Source organism: Loxodonta africana, chromosome 23 (genome assembly GCF_030014295.1).
Source record: "Loxodonta africana isolate mLoxAfr1 chromosome 23, mLoxAfr1.hap2, whole genome shotgun sequence".
NCBI classification, from domain to species: domain Eukaryota; kingdom Metazoa; phylum Chordata; class Mammalia; order Proboscidea; family Elephantidae; genus Loxodonta; species Loxodonta africana.
Window position 1 is genome coordinate 26,567,898 of NC_087364.1, and position 19,861 is coordinate 26,587,758.

Below are 19,861 nucleotides of genomic sequence, written 5' to 3' on the forward strand. Positions count from 1 at the left end.
CCTACTGTCCAGCAAAGCGTATAGAATTTATAGTGTTTTCTCAATGAATAAGAAAGTCTTTGTTGAAGGAGGAGAAAAAGAAGGAGGAGAGGGAGAGGGAAAAGGACACAAGATCAAGAAGAAGAAGGAGAAAAAGAAGAAATGCTAAAGGCCAATTCCAACAGAAATACAGGTTCTGGCTAAATGTTCCTGGAAAATTTTATGGTAAATTAGCCACAGGATGATAGGCACTGTAAGTTATTATATGTGGGGTTTGAAAGAAGGAGGCAGAGTAAAATTACAAGACACTAGCCTACAGTCTAAAATACTAAATTTTAGTTCCATTCCTTAATATGTAACTTTGATCAAGTGTTTTAACCTCTCTACAGCTCATTCTTTCTTGTATAAAATGAACGTGTTGGACCAGATGTTGTCTGCTTTAACTTTCCCTCTTCAATAACTCATCTCTTTAGAGCTCTTGCAAACTGACCTTATTTATTTACTCATGTCATCTCTACATTATCTGAGTAAACTATTCATTACTTTACCATATTGGAACACTCTATCTTCAAAATATAGTCCATTAACTAAATAGAAAATTCTGTTTTCATTTTAAAATTTGCACACTTGTGAACTTATTCCCCTTCTCTTCTATTTCCACACATTTTAAAAAAATAATTTTTATTGTGCTTTAAGTGAAAGTTTACAAATCAAGTCAGTCTGTCACATATAAGCTTATATACACCTTACTCCGTACTCCCATTTACTCTCCCCCTAATGAGTCAGCCCTTCCAGTCTCTCCTTTCATGACAATTTTGCCAGTTTCTAACCCTCTCTACCCTCCCATCTCCCCTCCAGACAGGAGATGCCAACACAGTCTCAAGTGTCCACCTGACACAAGTAGCTCACTCTTCATCAGCATCTCTCTCCAACCCATTGTCCAGTCCTTTCCACGTCTGATGAGTTGTCCTCGGGAATGGTTCCTGTCCTGGGCCAACAGAAGGTTTGTTTACCCTGACAGCCGGGATTCCTCTAGTCTCAGTCAGACCATTAAGTCTGGTCTTTTTATGAGAATTTGGGGTCTCCATCCCACTGATATTCTGCTCCCTCAGGGGTTCTCTGTTGTGCTCCCTGTCAGGGCAGTCATCGGTTATGGCCGGGCACCATCTAGTTCTTCTGGTCTCAGGATGATGTAAGTCTCTGGTTCATGCGGCCCTTTCTGTCTCTTGGGCTCATAGTTATCGTGTGACCTTGGTGTTCTTCATTTTCCTTTGCTCCAGGTGGGTTGAGATCAATTGATGCATCTTAGATGGCCGCTTGTTAGCTTTTAAGACCCCAGACGCCACATTTCAAAGTGGGATGCAGAATGTTTTCATAATAGAATTATTTCGCAAATTGACTTAGAAGTCCCCTTAAGCCATAGTCCCCAAACCCCCACCCTTGCTCCGCTGACCTTTGAAGCATTCAGTTTATCCAGGAAACTTCTTTGCTTTTGGTCCAGTCCAGTCGAGCTGATCTTCCCTGTATTGAGTATTGTTCTTCCCTTCACCTAAAGTAGTTCTTATCTACTAACCAATCAGTAAATAACCCTCTCCCACCCTCCCTCCCTCCCCTCCTTGTAACCACAAAAGTATGTGTTCTTCTTAGTTTATACTATTTCTCAGGATGTTATAATATTGGTCTTAGACAATATTTGTTCTTTTGCCTCTGACTAATTTCACTCAGCATAATGCCTTCCAGGTTCCTCCATGTTTTCAAATGTTTCACAGAATCGTCACTGTTCTTTATCGATGTGTAGTATTCCACTGTGTGAATATACCACAATTTATTTAACCATTCATCCATTGATGGACACCTTGGTTGCTTCCAGCTTTTTGCTACTGTAAACAGAGCTGCAATAAACATGGGTGTGCATATATCTGTTTGTGTGAAGGTCCTTATTTCTCTAGGGTATATTCTGAGGAGTGGGATTTCTGGGTTGTATGGTATTCTAACTTTTTAAGAAAATGCCAGATAGATTTCCAAAGTGGTTGTACCATTTGACATTCCCACCAGCAGTGTATAAGAGTTCTAATCTCTCTGCAGCCTCTCCAACATTTATTATTTTGTGTTTTTTGGATTAATGCCAGCTTGTTGGAGTGAGATGGAATCTCATCGTAGTTTTAATTTGCATCTCTCTAATGGCTAATGATCGAGAGCATTTTCTCATGCATCTGTTAGCTGCCTGAATATCTTCTTTAGTGAAGTGCTCTATTTCCACACATTTTTACTTCTAGTTTTTTTTTACTTTTGTTTCACCGCAGTTCTGGAGATTGCAAGTCCAAATCAGGGCATCGATTATGTTGACTCCTTCTGGGGGCTTTGAAAGAGGAATTGTTCCCTGCCTCTCCTAGTTTCTGGTGGCTGCCTGCAATCTTTAGCAGCTTTCACTGCTTGTACACAGGTCCTCACATGGCGTCTTCCCTCTATGTCACTCTGTGTCTGTTTTCCCTTTTCAGAGGACATCACTCAGAAGGGATTAGGACTAGGATGCACTCTACTCCAGTATGATTTAACTGATAAAGTTTCTCAATAAAGGCAGTATTTCCCCAAACAAGGTCAGGGGTTACGACTCCAATATATCCTTTTGGGGAACACAATTCAGTCCATAACCGCCGATAAAAGTAAAGAGGCTGAACTAGTAATCAAAAAAAAACTTCCTGTGAAGAAAAGTACAGGATGAAATCACTTCATTGCTGAATTTTACAAAACGCCTAAAGAAAATCAGCACCAATCCTTCACAGATTTTTCCCAAAAAAAAAAAAAAAATAGAAAAGGAGGAAATACTTCCTAACTCATTCTAGGAGAACACAATTACCCTGATACCCAAACCAGAAAAAAGTATCACAAAAGAAGAAAACTACAGGTCAACACCCCTCACGAATATAGACACAAAACTCCTTTAAAAAGGCCTTGGAAACTGAATTCGGCAGCATTTAAAAAGGACTAAAAACTATGGCCATGTGGAATTTATCTCAGGAATGCAAGGTGTGTTGAACACAGAAAATCAATCAAGATGATACGTCACATCAATAGGATGAATAAAAAAGAAAAGCATGGTCATCTCAATAAATGCAAAAAAAAGCATTTGACAAAATTCAACATCCTTTCATGATAAAGACACTATGAATAGAAAGGAATTTCCTCACCCGATAAAGGACATTAATGAAAACTCGCAACTAACATCATACTTAATGGTGAAAGACTGGCTGCTTTCCTTTTGAGATCAAGAATAAGACTAGGATGCCCACTCTTACCACTTCTATCCAACATTATACTGGAGATTCTTGTCGGGAAAATTAGGCAAAAAACAGAAATAAAAGGCATCTAGATTCAAAAGGAAGAAGTAAAACTGTCTATGTTCAGATGACATGGTCTTGTATATAGAAAATCCTGAGGAATTCACATATTAAAAAAAAAAAACTTCAAGAGCTAATAACTGAGTTCAGCAAGATGGCAGGGTATAAGATCAATATACAAAAATCATATATTATGCTTCTAGAACCCCAAAATTTGTTTCCCAGCATGTCAGACTTTAGTCAATGACAGGATTTACACACCAGCTGTATTATATTATTTTAAATTTTTGGTTAGAAATAATAATGCTAGGACAAACCAGGGTCTCCTTTTAAATATATAAGAAATAAATAGCTTCTGCATGATGTGACCTCCAAATTTTAAAGTACCAGAGAGCTCCATCTTGGGCTTCTTCTCTTTTCTGTTGATGCTCGAAGTCACAGTGACTTCATCTAGTGCTATAGCTTTTTACTCTAATATATGCTGGTAACTCCCAAACTGTATCATTAGCTTTGATTTCTCTCCCCTATGAATCAGATTTGCTTGTACATCTATATATTTGAACTCCAATTAGACGTCTACTAGGAGGCTATAGTTAACCTGTCTATAGTGGGATTTTTCATTCCTCCCTGCCCCAAATATCTAATCCTTCTCCTTTTTCCCCCATTTGTGCCAAGATCGCACATTACTTTATACCAAAAACTTAGGAGTTCTACCACACCTGTTTCTAATAGCCTTCTTCACCAAAGGGAATCAGAGTTCCATGGAGAAATGCTTGATTTCAGGCTGTGGGAGGAAGATATCTGATGACCCTGGGATACTCTGTTAAGCTAGAAAGTAAGGAAGTGTTATATGACTGTGGCATGTCACAAGAACACAGAAGTCAGTTTAAATGGGCTCCCAGTGATCATGTTTGGTACAATTTGAGCACCAAAATATTAAAGACAGCAATCAATTGTTAAGCACCGTGGAGTTGGTTCCAACTTATAGCGGCCCTATGGATAACAGAACGAAAGGGTGCCTGCACCATTCTCACAAATTTGTGAATATATAATAAAGAGATAAATAACGAAAGAATGAAACTGGAAGGGAGGGCTGCTGCTTACAGTAGAATGCTGAGTACTGCCTGGTAAATGGTGGAGTTGGAAAATGATCATTGTACAATGATGGTATAGGTTGATTCAGGCAGGAATCATCAGTAGATGCTATATCCGAAGGGAAATCTTTATGAGGATTTGTATATCTCCCATAACTCCCTGCCATCAAGTAGATTCTGATTCATAGCAACCCAATAAGACAGAGTAGAACTGCCTTATAAGATTTCCAAGGCTGTAATCTTTACGGAAGCAGACTGCCACATCTTTCTCCTGCAGAGCGATCGGTGTGTTGGAACCACCGACTTTGTGGTTAGCAACCTGGTGCTTAACCAGTGCGCTATCAGGGCTCGTTTTGGTATTGAAGTATCTCCTCACAAATTGCTTATTTGTAGAAAGAGAAAATATAAGAACTTTAGAGTGCAGAAATCCTACAACACCTTGACCTCCTGGTCAAAATTAGCATCGCAAATAATAGGCGAACTAGCACCCTGTGCCTTCAGACGTGATAACCGAGGAAGGATACAGCAACATTACTTAGCATTTTGGCCAGGGGTACATGATCTTCAACATCTAATCAAATGGAAATATCAAACAGACTCAAAATAAAGAGCATTCTATTTAGAGATTGGAGTCCTGGTGGCTCAGTGGTTAAAGCTCGGCTGTTAACAAAAAGGTCGGCAGTTTGAATCCACCATCTGCTCCTTGGAAACCCTGCAGGGCAGTTCTACTCTGTCCTGTAGGGTCACTATGAGTTGGAATCAACTCAATGGCAGTGTTTTTTTTTTTTTTTTAATTAAAAAGAACTGTATTCTTAAAAAGACGCCAATATCCTAAAAGACAAAGAAAGATTGTGAAATTAAGGGAGAAAGGTTTATGAAAAAAATATTAAGAAGCTATGACAACTAAATACATCATTCTAGATTGTATCCTGTATTGGGGAAAATGTTATTAAAAAAAATTATTGAGCCAATTGACAAAAATGGAATATTAAGTGTAGATCAGAAAAAAAAACTACATCAATGCTTAATCACCTGGTTTTGAAAACCATTCTCTGGTTATGTAAAAAAAATTATAATTCTTAGGAATTTTAAACTGAAGTATTTAAAGGTAAAAGGCCATGATGGATGCAATTTACTATCAATTGGCTCATAAAAATAATAAGTGTGTGTGTGTGTGTGCATGTGGGTAGAGAGAAAAAGTTAAAAAGAAAGTAGATAGGTAATCTATCTCTCTATTTCTATCTCCATCTCCAGAGAGAGAGAGCAAAAAAGCAGATGGGAAAAAATACAGGTAAAGTGTAAATTGGTTTTGTTTTTACTATTGTTTACACTTTTCTGTAAATTTGAAATGATTTCCAAATAAAAAGTTCAAAATAAAAACATAAAACTAGAACTTGCCCTTGATTATTCCCTTTTCCACACTTTTGACAGTAAGTTTCTTTTAACCTCACGTCAAAATAAGTTCCAAACCTTTTACTTTTTTCTCCAGTTCCATTTCCACTACTCACTTCTACTGCTTCCCTTTTGTAACCTGTATTACTTTCACCACGGAGCAGTTCCAAATCAGATCACATTGCTCCACCCACCTCCTCTCAAGCCTTCTCTATCACATCACCCTACTTCTACTGAAGTACCTATCCCCCTGTAAACAATTATAAAACTAGAAAATATACATGAAACAAGTTTTTTAGATGTTTGACAAAACACAGTGCAAGACTGTGGTCCCAGTTATTGTTGTTCTTAGGTGCCATTGAGTCAGCTATGTTCGAACATAGCAACTCTATGTTCGAAAGAATGAAATATTGCCTGGTCCTGTGCCATCCTCACAATCCCTGCTATGCTTGAGCCCATTGTTGCAGCCACTGTGTCAATCCATTTCACTGAGGGTCTTCCTCTTTTACACTGACCTTCTACTTTACCAAGTATGATGTCCTTCTCCAGGAACTGATTCCTCCTGACAACACGGACAAAGAATGTGAGAGGTAGTATCGCCATCCCTTGTTTCTAAGGTGCATTCTGGTTGTACTTCTTCCAAGACAGATTTTTTTCTTCTTTTAGTGGTCTATGGTATATTCAATATTCTTTGCCAACACCACTATTCAAAAGTGTCAATTCTTCTTCAGTCCTCCTTATTCCTCATCCAGCTTTCACATGCGTATGAGGCCATTGAAAACACTACGGCTTGGATCAGGCACACTTTAGTCTTCAAGGTGATATCATTGCTCTTTAACACTTTAAAGAAGTCTTATGCAGCCGATTTGCCTCATGCAATGGGTCTTTTGATTTCTTGACTGCTGCTTCCATGGGTGTTGATTGTGGATCCAAGTAAAATGAAATCCTTGACGATTTCAATCTTTTCTCGGTTTATTATGATGTGGCTTATTGGTCCAGTTGTGAGGATTTTTGTTTTCTTTATGTTGAGGTGTAATCCATACTGAAGGCTGTAATCTTTGATCTTCTTCGGTAAGTGCTTCAAGTCCTTTTCACTTTCAGCAAGCAAGGTTTTGTCATTGCATAATGTAGGTTGTTAATGAGTCTTTCTCTTCCTATTGCCACGTTCTTCTTCATATAGTCCAGCTTCTTGGATTATTTGCTCAGCATACAGATTGAATAATTACGGCAAAAGGATACAACCCCGGCTCACGCCTTTCCTGACTTTAAACTGTGCAGTATCCTCTTGATCTATGTACAGGTTCCTCATGAGCACAATTAAGTGTTCTGGAATTTCCAGAACCCTGAGATAGTTATTCACTGAACACGGTACTGGACAGTGCTGCACAGAAGGAAGCTATGCAGGGAAAGAGAGTCAGAAATTTGTTCAGGGGTCCCTTGACTTTTTAGCTTTGTATTCACAAGTTAAGATTCCATGAGACAGGTGGAGCCAAAATGGCGCTATAGAAAGAAGCACTACGTCCCTCTGCAGCAAAGACCTGAAAAACTAAATAAAACAGATACAAACCTCAATCCTGGAACACTAAGCACCAAATGAAGGAATAAAGAACTTGATCAAGCACCAAATGGAATAAGAGACTGACAGAACAGAGAATGAGGAGAGCTATGGAGTGGAGGTCCACTACCAGCACGGATTCACTATCTTGACTACAGCCACCGAAGAACACAGGCAGGGAGTACAGGAAAGCAACTTTGTGGTGCTCCCAACAGGAAACAGAGCACCCAGTATCCAGCGATACAAGCTTTTCCACCCCTTACCCTTCTTCCCTATACAAGGCCTCTGCCACTTTCCAAAGGTGCACAGTCACTCTGCCAGAGAGATACCAGCTCACTGCCACCCAGATTCACCATCTTGGACCTCAGCTGCCAAGGACTATGACAAGGAGTATGGGAAGGCAACTTCATGGAGCTCCCAGAAGAAGACAGAGCACTGGCAATCAGGGATACACACTTTCCCACCTCCCTCCCTTCTTCCCTCTATGTGGCCTCCACAGCTTTCCAACAGGCCATGGTCACTTGGCTGGAGAGACACCAGGTCATTTCTGCCAGGGCTCACCCTGCCCCACCACCCTACCCCTTCAGTGTCATTTCTTTGTTGTTGTTTTTGTTTTTTTTTTTTTTTTTTTTTGCTCCTCTCTCTCTCTCTCTCTCTCCCTTCCTTCCTTTCCTTTCTCCCATCCAGCTAGCCCCATGTGCCATCCCATCCCCTTCTTGATGGGCTGTGATTTTTTTGGTTTATTTGCTTTTTTCTTCTTCTTTTTTTTTTTTTTTTGTTTATTTGGTATATATACATATATGTATATATGTATGTATTTGCCTTTTTTGTTGCGTCTCTCTTTCTCTCTTGCTTCCTTTCGTTTCTTCCACCCAGCTAGTCCCATGTGTCATCCCTTCCCCTTCTTGATGGGCTGTGATTTATTGGTTTGCTTACTTTGCACCTTTTTTTCCTCTTCCTTCTCTCTCTCTCCATTCCTTTCTCCCATCCACCCAGCCCCATATGCTGCCCCCCCTTCTTGATGGGCTGTGACGTATGCCTCAGCTGAAGAGCCTCTGGCACATGGCCTTTGTGGGTTTGTCCTGCCCCATAGGCCACCTCCCTAAGTGCCATATTTTTTATTTTTCTTTATCTTTCTCCTTCTTTTCCTTCTCCCTCCCACCTAGGCCCTGGGCTGCCTCTGCCCCTTCCTGACAGGCCCTGCATGTGATATTAATGATATTGTTTGATAATTTGCACTTTCAGTGGGATCACCTTTCTTGGTAATAGGCATAAATATGCATCTTTTCAAGTTAACTGGCCAGGTAGCTGTCTTCCGTATTTCTTAGCATAGACGGGTGAGCACTTCCAGCGCTGCATCTGTTTGTTGAAACATCTCAATTGATATTACATCAATCCCTGGAACCTTGTTTTTTCACCAATGCCTTCAGTGCAGCTTGGAATTCTTCCTTCAATACCATCATTTCCTGATTATATGCTACCTCTTGAAATGGTTGAATATCGACTAATTCTTTTTGGTATAATGACTCTGTGTATTCCTTCCATCTTCTTTTGATGCTTCTGGCATAATTTGATATTTTCCCCATAGAATCCTTCACTATTGCAACCCAAGGCTTGAAATTTTTCTTCAGTTCTTTCAGCTTGAGAAACACCAAGTGTGTTCTTCCCTTTTGGTTTTCTATCTCCAGCTCTTTGCATGTCCCCTATGTGTCTTTCAGTTTGTCGTTCTGTGGTGGCTTGCATGTTGCTATGATGCTGGAAACTATGCCACCAGTATTCAGATACCAGCAGGGTCACCCAGTTAGCCTGAAATTAGGTTTCAGCTGAGCTTCTAGACTAAGACAGACTAGGAAGAAGGACCTGGCAGTCTACTTCTGAAAAGAATTAACCAATGAAAACCTTATGAGTAACATATAGGGGAACAACAATAATAAATACTTCATCAAAACAATGCAAACCAGAAGACAATGGTACATTTTTGAAATACTGAGGAAAAAACAACTAGTCATCCCAGAATCATATGTCCAGTAAAAATATTTTCAAAACCAAAAGTGACATAAATGCATATTCAGACAAGCAAAAGGTGATATAACTTATGGCCAGTAGGCCTGTATTATATGAAATGTTAAAGAAAATACAGATCTAAACAAAGAAATGCCAGAAATGGTAAACATCTGTGTTGGTAAAAAATAATTCTTCTCACTTTTAAAATATGCCTTAAAATATAATTAACTGTTTAAAGGTAATATAATAATATGTAGTATGAGATTTCTAACATATGTAGTACTAAAAGGTATAACAACAACAGCAGCACAAAGAAAGGGTAGGGGAACAGAAGTGTATTGTATAGTTTCTTACATTACGTATGAAGTGATCGTCTAATATTATTTGGAGCTAGACCATGGTTTTTAGACCATGATAAATTAAAGATACATCTTTAAATCCTAGGCAAGCACCAAAACATTTAAACAAAGTGGTATAGCCAATAAGCCAACAAAGAAGATAAATAGAATACTAAAATACTCAGTCCAAAAGAAGGCAAACTAAACAACAGAAAAAAAAAATAGAAAAAACAGAAATAACAGAATAGTACTCTTAAACTACATAAATAATTATATTAAATGTAAATGGAATAAATGTTCCAATTAAAAGGCAGAGACAGTCAGTCTGTTTTTAATAAATAAATAAGGCCTCACTATATGCTGAGTATAAGAAATACACTGTAAATATAAATACATAGACAGGTTAAAAGCTAAAGAATGCAAAAGGGAATATATTAAGTTTTAAAAAGCTTGAGTGGGTATACTAATATAAGACAAAGTATTACCTAAAATAAAGTGGGACATTTCATAATAATGAAAGGATCAGTTCATCAATAAAAACATAATAAAATAGCATGCAAACAACTCATCCCTCACACTAATCACCATCTTCTTACCTTACTTTATTGTTCTTCATATCAGTTTTTTACTACATGACATACAATATACTGATTCTATATTATTGATTATGCTTCCCAAGGACAGGGATTTGAACTATTTTCCTTATTACTATATCCTCTCCGCCTGAAACCATGTCTGAAATATAGAAGAGTTTTATAAACATTTGCTTAATAACTGAATAAATATCCCACCAAAAACTAAACCAAACCCATTGCATTCAAGTCAATTCCAAAATAATTATCCCAGTTAGCCTGAAATTAGGTCAAGGTCTTTAAATATTGATAATCAAACCATGTGTATACCTGTTGCCATCCAGTCAATTCTGACTTATAGCGACTCTCTCTTTCTAATTTAAATAACAAACCTTAATACTTAGAAAATAGGTAAACATAGATTACTAGGGGCGATGCTATATTTATTTTTATTCACTTTTAAATTAGGTTGCTTTCATTAGTTTTAAATAGTGCGCATGTTCACTAGCAACATATAGAGGGTTAAACCAAAGAACTAAACACTTGGTCATTGATTTTTCGGAAGTTGGAGTGGATTGGTAATAAATGATATCACATAGTGTAATTCTGATCCTGGACCTGATTCCTATGTGGTCTAGAATTACCTAATGGGACTAAGATTATGGAAATGTTTTATATTTGTTTTGTCCTATATGGTATCCAATAGCCATATGTGTCTATTAAGCCCTTGAAAGGTGACTATTGAAACTGAGGAAAGTAAATTTCAGTAGCCACATGCAGCTTTCATTTTGGAGAATGCAGTCTAGATATTAGCATATGCTAGATTCTTCTCACCCCCACATTTTCCTCTATAGCTACCCTTCATAGGGCAGGACCTCCTGCTTTCTTCCATGTAGACCTGGTACTTCTTCTTTATAGCATTTTTTATGATAGAAATAATTTATCTAATATCAGTATCCCCGAGTAACTATAAACACCATAAAACAGGGTCTGTGTCTCTGTTCTCCACAACTTTGTTTCATAGAAGTTGCAAAAGAAATAGTTGTTGAATGAGTGAATCACTCCCATTTCTATAGAGGGAAATAATCATGTATGTTCATCTCAGTGGCATGGGTGGGTGTGTAAAAACTAGATGTGATCCCAATTTTCCCCATGTGAGTAACAAAAATGATGAGTTTAGATAAGACTTAACTAATGTTAGGGGTTTTTAGACCCTTACCATTGCCATTGAGTCAGTTCTGACTCATAGCAACCCTATAGGACACAGTGGAACTGCCCCATAGGGTTTCTAAGGAGTGCCTGGTAGATTTGAACTGCCGACCTTCTGGTTAGTAGCCATAGCTCTTAACTACTACACCACCAGGGTTTTTAGAGGACCCAATAAATAACAACCCTCTTCCTTGCCTAATTTCTGAATTTATGTTTAAATAAGATGAAGGGGATGTGGGGACTAAGTTAGAACATACGGTTCAGTACGAAAGCCAAAGGGGCATGTTAACAGAATTATCCACTCATTTACTGACAACACTGAACTGAGCTAGTTTCTTCACAAGAGTGAGGAGCTACCTTAGTAATACTTAGGATATAGACTTAGTGTGGATTGTGCTGTCTGAAGGCAGACTCTTTCAAGTGGAACAAGGAAATAGCTAAGCAGAGTATGCCCAGTTTATTTCTCCCAATTAAAGTGGTCAGGATTGTTATACTAATCGAGCTTTCTTTGCAAAGAAGGAAACCCTAGTTCTATCTCTAGTGTTCTCCTAATCCTATTAACAGAATCATGCTCTACTGTGTTTTCAATGGCTGTGATCTTTCAGAAGTAGATCACCAGGTCTTTCTCTGGAGGCATTTCTGGTGAATTTGAACCACCAGCCTTTAAATTAATAGCCAAGTGCTTAACAGTGTACACCATCCAGGGACTTATATCTCCATTCATACCTCTCTAATAAATAATAGGAGCCCTGATGGTACAGTGATTAATAGCTTGGCTGCTAACCAAAAAGTTGGCAATTCATATCCACCAGCTGCTCCTTGAAAACCCTATGGGGAGTTCTATTCTGTTCTACATGGTTGCTTGCTATGAGCTGGAATAGACTGGACAGCAACAAACTTGGCTTATTTTTTTGGAATAGATAATATAAAATATCTTGACAATATCATGACAGGGCTGACAATCCTGCTGAATAAGATATTTCAGATTTAAGATGATTTTGAAAAAAGGAAAAAGAAATTTGAACCAAATCAAAGTGATAGGATATTGGGGAAAGGGGAGAGTGTCATACACTGCCTTGAAGTAGTGGTGGCAGGAGATGGGTGACATGAGGCAGGTACTTGCTAATAGGAGATAAGAGGTTAGTCTGTTTAAGGAAGAGATGCTCCAGAGAACTCAGCAATTCTTTGGAAAATTAATGATATCTTATTCCCCCAGCTACCCTCTGATACTCCCAAGGAAAAAACTCCTCTTTTCCTTGATAATCCTGGTTAATTAAGACAGGGTCACTAGAGGGATCTTCTTAACTGCTTCCTGAGTCAGAGTAAACCTGGCTAGGGAAGATAGGTAGGGAAAGGAAGAACAAGAGAGGAAAAACATTAAGGGCACCAGGAACTCAAAGACAGAAATGAACAATTCACTAGACTAGGAAGTAATTTAAGTGCTTTCTTTAGGGAAGGAGTAGCTCTGAAATAGAACTGGGATCCTGACCAAGAGATGGGAGGAGAATGAAGCAAAAGAATGTCATAAAAATGAAAATTGTTATGTTAGAGTAGCAGTATGCTTTTTCTACAGAGTGGGCAGACTGGGGAAATGATAAACATGGCAGCCAATAGCTGTATGAAAAGGACAGTGTCTCACTTCTACATGTGGAAGTTATTTGAGCTATTTTTTTAAAAAAAAAAAGAATAATAAAAAATCAAATTAGAATCTCAGCTTGCTTTGCCAAAGTGTGTTTAGCATAAAAAGCAATTACATTTTTCAAAATGCATCTAAAAATAATTGCTCTCGGTTCCTAAATATGCATGCTTCAAATAAAAATGTATAATGTACAACAGCAAAAGTTACTTTAGCTTGATATGAAGAAATTCAGCATAAGATCAATTATTTCTCTGAGTCTCTTATTCTTTTCCATCTTATCATTTTCTTCTTTTTTCTTAAGAACACCCTGTTTGCAATCACTGCTAATAGACGTGTGTTGTTCAACAGCCTGTAGTCATGACTGTGAGCTTGAATAACCTAAAGGTCTATGGCACTCATTCGCTTCTTTAGCAATTTCGCAATTAAGGTACATATTCTCTACTCTGGTGATGCCAGTAAGAGAGAAAACTGGAGGAACAAGGGATATGTTTAAAGAGAATTTTTAGTAAGTTTAATAAGTTTTGCTGACTATTGATACCTGAAAAAAAAACAAAAAAACCTGTTGTCGTTGAGTTGATTCTGACTCCTAGCAACCCTATAGGACAGAGTAGAACTGCCCCATAGGGTTTCCAAGGAGTGGCCGGTACATTCAAACTGCCAACATTTTGGTTAGCAGCTGTAGCGCTTAACCACTACACCACCAAGGTTTCCCTTTTGATTACATGACTCAAAAAAACATAAAGATGATAAAAGTGAGTGTGACAATCACAGACCTCAAAGCCTGAAGGAAACATTGATATTTCTACTGCCTAGTCTTCAGTTCACACTTTACTTGCGTAAGCTCCAAAGCAGATGGAAGTTATCTCCCACTCTAACATGACCCTGGGATACAGAACGCATTCCCCTTTTCCTGGGACAATCCTGCTTTTCAAGCTTTCTCAGGATGCAGTGGGTTTTCCCCGATCAGCAGTGCTCAGGCACAGGCTGAATGAGCCCTTCCCAGAAGTAGGAGAGAGGGGACTTGAACACCACATCTTCAGGGCATAGTAATTCCCATCACTCTATGGTTTACTACAAGTTTCAAAACATGTCTACATAATTTGAAAGTGAGTCCATAAACTCCTCAAGGGCAAGGATGTTTCTTTTTCATTTCTATGTCTTTCATGTCTGGCAGGAAAAATAGTTTCTTAATGTTTGTTGAACTGAACAATTAGGTTGGCCTAACCTGTGAACATCTTCTTAAAACTCTTTGAAGGGATTCCTCAAGTCTGAATTGATGAGGTTAATTAAAAGTCAAGTTAGGGAAAACAGAATGCACAATAAGAAAAGTACTGCATAAAGCTTCCTTCCAGACTATTTAAGTATTCAGATTGTTGGAAATTCGCACATAGCATTGGATTATATTACTGAAGTTTTGTGGTTCAGTGGATGAGGAATTTCTGCCCCAGAACTCTTGTTCCTTATCTGGTTTGGCATCTGCAGTCCAAAGTGTCTGCTATTTTGTCCCCAGGGTGCCCATGATGATCTGTTACTTCTTCAATTCGCAGTGCCATTTTGCTCTCAGGGGAGAGCCTGCCATCCTGCAGTGGCCACAAGAAGTTCAGCTCCTCAGTGTGGAAAATCTACCTGACGTCAAACAGTTTAATGACTCAAAGTCCCTTCAGGGTTTGCTTCAGTCTCTAACTGGTCCTGGTCACACTAGCCCTCATTGCATTTACCCCATGGCTGTAATCACCAATTCTGTTAAATCATCATTCTTTCATTTAACCTAGGTGCAAAACCCAAACCATAGAGAAACCCGTTTTTGTTTTGTTTGTTTTTGTGATTTAGGTGAAAGTTTACAGAGCAAATTAGTTTCTCGTTAAACAGTCAATACACAAATTGTTTTGTGACTTTGGTTGCCAACGCTGTATGTGTCAACACTCTCCACTTCTCCATCCCAGTTTCCCTGTTTCCATTTGTCCAGTTTTCCTGACTGTTCCTGCCTTCTTGTCTTTGCTTTGGGGCTGGTGTGCCAGTTAGTCTCATATACACGATTGAACTATGAACCATGTCCCTCCTGTGTGTTATTGTTGGCCCTATAGACCTGTCTAATCTTCAGCTGAAGAGGAGAAACTCATTTTTTACTTATCTCCTTCTATATACTAAACTATTAAATCCTACTGCTGAGGAAGCTTGGTGGGTTTGTTCTGCTACTAATCCGTAGTCTTCAGTGTTGCCCAGCCATCTTTTCCTAAACATCAATAACCAGTTATCTACCAATCATTTTACATTTACCCCATTAACTAAATACTTCACCATTGTTTTTGTTATGTGCCATCGAGTTGACTCCGATTCACAGTGACACTATAAGACAGAAGAGACCTTCCTCGTACGGTTTCCCAGGCTGGTGGCGTAGTGGTTAAGTGCTATGGCTGCTAACCAAAAGGTCGGCAGTTCAAACCCATCAGGCATTCCTTGGAAACTGTATGGGGCAGTTCTGTTCTGTCCTATAGAGTCGCTGTGAGTTGAATCAACTCGGTGGCACAGGGTTTAGATTGTCAGGTCTGTTCTTCCACAGGCTAGTGCTTTAACCACTGTGGCACCATTACTTCCTCTCTAATTTTTGGTAGATTTTTTTTTTTCCAAGCTCACTGAGAGAATCAAATTCTTCTAGGTAATATCTCCCTCAGATTCCTCCTCCACTACCTGCAAAACTAAGTGTTCACACTCTCATACAAGGTCGATGCCTATACATGTCATTTGGATTTCATCGCCCTCTATTTTCTTGTGGAATTTGCTCCAAAACTCAACCTTCCATAAGTCTCCAAACTTTCCATCATTACTTCAGAAATTAAATAGAAAAACCAAGAACTCCGGGATCAGACAGACAAGTTTGAATTAAGATTTTTCTACATATTAGCTACACGTCTTTGGACATGTTTCATTCATTTATCCATTCTTTCAAAATATTTTCTGATACTCTCAGCCACCAAACCAGGCACTGGGGACATTGTCCTTGCCTACATAGTACTTAAAAAATAGTGGTTTGCTGTTGTTAGCTACCACCGAATTAGCCCCCAACTCATGGCGATCTCATGTACAATGGAAGGAAATGCTGCCTGCTCCTGTGCTATTTCCATGAGTGGTTGCAAATTAATTGGGATACATACGATTTTCACTGCCAAGTTTTTTGGAAGTTGATCTGCAGGCCTTTCTTCCTAGTCTATCTTAATCTGGAAGCTTTGCTGAAGCCTTTTCAGCATCATAGCAACACACAAGCCTCCACTGACAGACAGGCAGTGCCTGCACATGAGGTGCATTGGCTGAGAATCGAACCCAGCTCTCCCACATGGAAGGTGAAAATTCTACCACTGAACCACTACTGTTCCCATAGAATAGTGGTAGATAAAGAAAATAATGTTTGCGTCATTATGTGGAACAGGAAAAATATATTAATTTGTGTGTATTTACTATCTTCCCTCCTTCTTAGTTGTCTTCAGGAACCCCTACTTTCATTATGCTTGCCTAGAATATGAAAATTAACAGCAACATAAGTCATGACAATAATGCCTATAAAGAAGACATAAGGGAAAGTGTAGCAGGACGTCACAGAAACAATACAGAATGAACCTAGAGAGATGGGGAAGGGGAAGTAAGGACAGCCTATAGGCCAACATGATTGGAAGGAGAAAGAGGACTATGAGGACGGGGGGCTGGAGAGAGAGAAGTGGGGCATTTACGTTAAAGGAGAAATTATTTGGGATAAGAAGAATATGTTTAAAGATGATTTTTAGTAAGTTTTGCTGAGTAATGGCCAATTTATCCTCCTTCCCTATCTCCTCCAGAAGCCATCAATAAAGGTATGTTTGGGCTGCAACTCTTTTGGAATCATATGTCTAGTTTGAATATTATAACCTATAAGACTGGATGAGAGCCCATGGAAGCCAGGTTATTTTGGGTTGTATAAGTATTTAATTATAATTGTGATAAGTGCTGTATAGGAAAAGTGAAAAGAACTTAAAGTCTGAATAGAACAACAGGAGACTAAATCAAGACCAGAAGTCAAAGGTGTCTTCCCTGGAGCTCCAATATGAAATCCAGAAAAGAAGGGATGAGGGGGGATTCATAAGGTAAATGCCCTAAGCCTAATCGGCAAGAGAGGGATAATTCTAAATATTTCCTTATGTTTGTTGTGAGAATGAAATGAGAAAAATGGCAAAAAAGCACTTAGTGTTTAAGATTTTGTCAAACACTGCGTACCAGACAAGGAGCCCTGGGTGTAGGGATTAAGGTCAGCAGTTCCAACCTACCAACCATTCCATGGGAGGAAGACATAGCAGTTTGCTTCCATAGAGATTACAGCCTTAAAAACCCAATGGGAAGTTCTACTATGTCCTGTAGGGTCACTATGAGTTGGAATTGGCTCAATGGCAATGGGTGTTGTTGGGTATATACCAAGCATCAGCATTTCACAAATAATGAGTCACTTAATAGTGACTATTTTCTCTCTCTACACAGAAGATGAGAAACATAGCTGATAAATGGTGGACCTGGGATTCAAGCCCAGGCAGTCAGGTTTCAGCATCTATGCTCTCAACCACTGCATTATCTTGCCTTTCACTTGGCATAGTGCCTAAGACATTAAAAATACAGTAACTATTAAAATTAATTATTTTATCCACAAAATATAACATATCGGGGGTGGCCCAAGATGGCAGAGTAGTCAGATGCTTCATAGTGTCCCTCTTAAAACAAAGACCCAAAAAAACAAATGAATCAGATATAGATGGCAACTTTGGAACCCTGAACATAAAAGACAAGGCTATAGAATCGAACTGAGTGCCAGGTGAAAGGCGAGACAGTGCAGAAGCAATAGACACCAAGAATTGTGGATTGCAGGAGCTCTGCTACCTGAACTTCAACATCGAGGCCATACTGAGACAAAGTAAACAGCACTACTAGCTGAAACCCCTATCACCTGGTGCAGCCAAGGGGGAGCAATTCTGCACTCACTTCCAGAGCCAGGCAAGAGTGCTTCCCACTCTGCAAAAGCTAAATGCATGCACCACATCTACCATACCCACCCCAGTCCCCAGAGCTGGAAACCTTCGGGCCTGGGGGAACCTCCACCTTCCTCATTAATCACCCCTCTACCCACAAATGTGCCCTATGCTGGGAGCCTATGAACCGGAGGTGCCTATCCCTTTGCTCAACCATTCACATCTGGAGCCTACAACTCTGTGGTCCCTCCAACAGCACCAGCAGAGCTTCCCACCCCTCCAGCCACTCACACCAGGGGCCTGAGGTTCTGCCATGCTTCCCGCAGCATCAGTGGAAACTCTTATTCCCTTTAGCCACACATGCTTTCAGCCTGAAGTCCTGCAGTTTCTCATAAACCACTGGAAGTGCCTCCCACTCCCTCCAGCCACTCTTGCTGGGGGCCTACAGTATTGAAATGCCTCCTATAGCACCGGCAGAGCCTTCACTCCCTCCAGCTACTTGCTCCAGGGGTCCACAGTCCAACAGTGCCTCATAAAGCACTGAAAGTGCCTGCCACTCCCTCCAGTCACTTGCAGTGGGAGCCCGAGGACAGCTGCGCAACAGCCCGCACAACGTGTTTTGGCAGACAAGGGCGTGTCCTCTAACTGGCAACATCTGGACAGGCTACATTTCCCCTAGTGGACAAGTGACATCCCTCTGCCTTGTCCCCACATAGCCCCCCCCAAACCATAGGCTTGTGCTTGCTCTGAATACTCCTGCACAGTCCTGCCCACCCAGGGCTGTTGGTAAAAGTTTCCACACCACCTACCCAGTGACCGACAAACCAAGCATCCCTACCCCAACCACTCAGCAATCAGCACAGTGCATGCACAACATCCAATCCAGAGCCCAGGGAGAATGCCCCCTGCACCTACAGCCTGGTGACTGGCTGGACAGATATATCACCTCACCAGAAATGCCAACTACATTCTTGGCAGCTCTGTAAGAATAGCAAACAGAGGCCTGCAATCACATACCCAGTCACTCCCCCACCCACCTGGAGACAGGAGGTGAGAGTTTCAAGGCAGCCAGATTAGTAACCAGAGTAGCACACATGCACAGACTACTCAGATATATCAAAATAAAATAAAACAAAAATAAATTCAGGACATAGCAAACAAACATATAATAATTAAATGAATAGAATGACGTCTTGGTGCCTCAGAGTCAACAGACAATATCAAATCGTGTAAAGAAGCAGTACAAGATGGCTCCAGCAAGTGATCCAAATAAAGAAACAAAACCTTCTACAGGAAGAAATGACAATTCCTGATAAAGAATTTAAAAAATGAATATACAGGGCTTTCCAAGAGATGAAGAAATAGATCAAGAAAAACACAGACAAAATGAAGGAAAACACAGAGCAATAGAATAATCCAGGAAAACAAGACAACACAATGATAAAATGACAATTAGAAAACACACAAAAATAACAACTAGAAATCCAAAAGATTAACAATAAAATTTCAGAAATACACAACTCAATAGAAGGATGTAGGAGCAGAATTGAAATAATGGACGACAGAATCGGTGAAACTGAAGACAAATCCCTTGACACTAATTGGCTTGATTACAAAAATTCAGAAAAAAAAAGAATAAATACAAATGGAGAAAGCCTACAAATTATGTGAGACACTACCAAGAGGAAAAATTTGCGTGTGATTGGAGTTCCAGAACAGAAGGAGGCAATGGAAAACACAAAGAGAATTGTGAAAGATT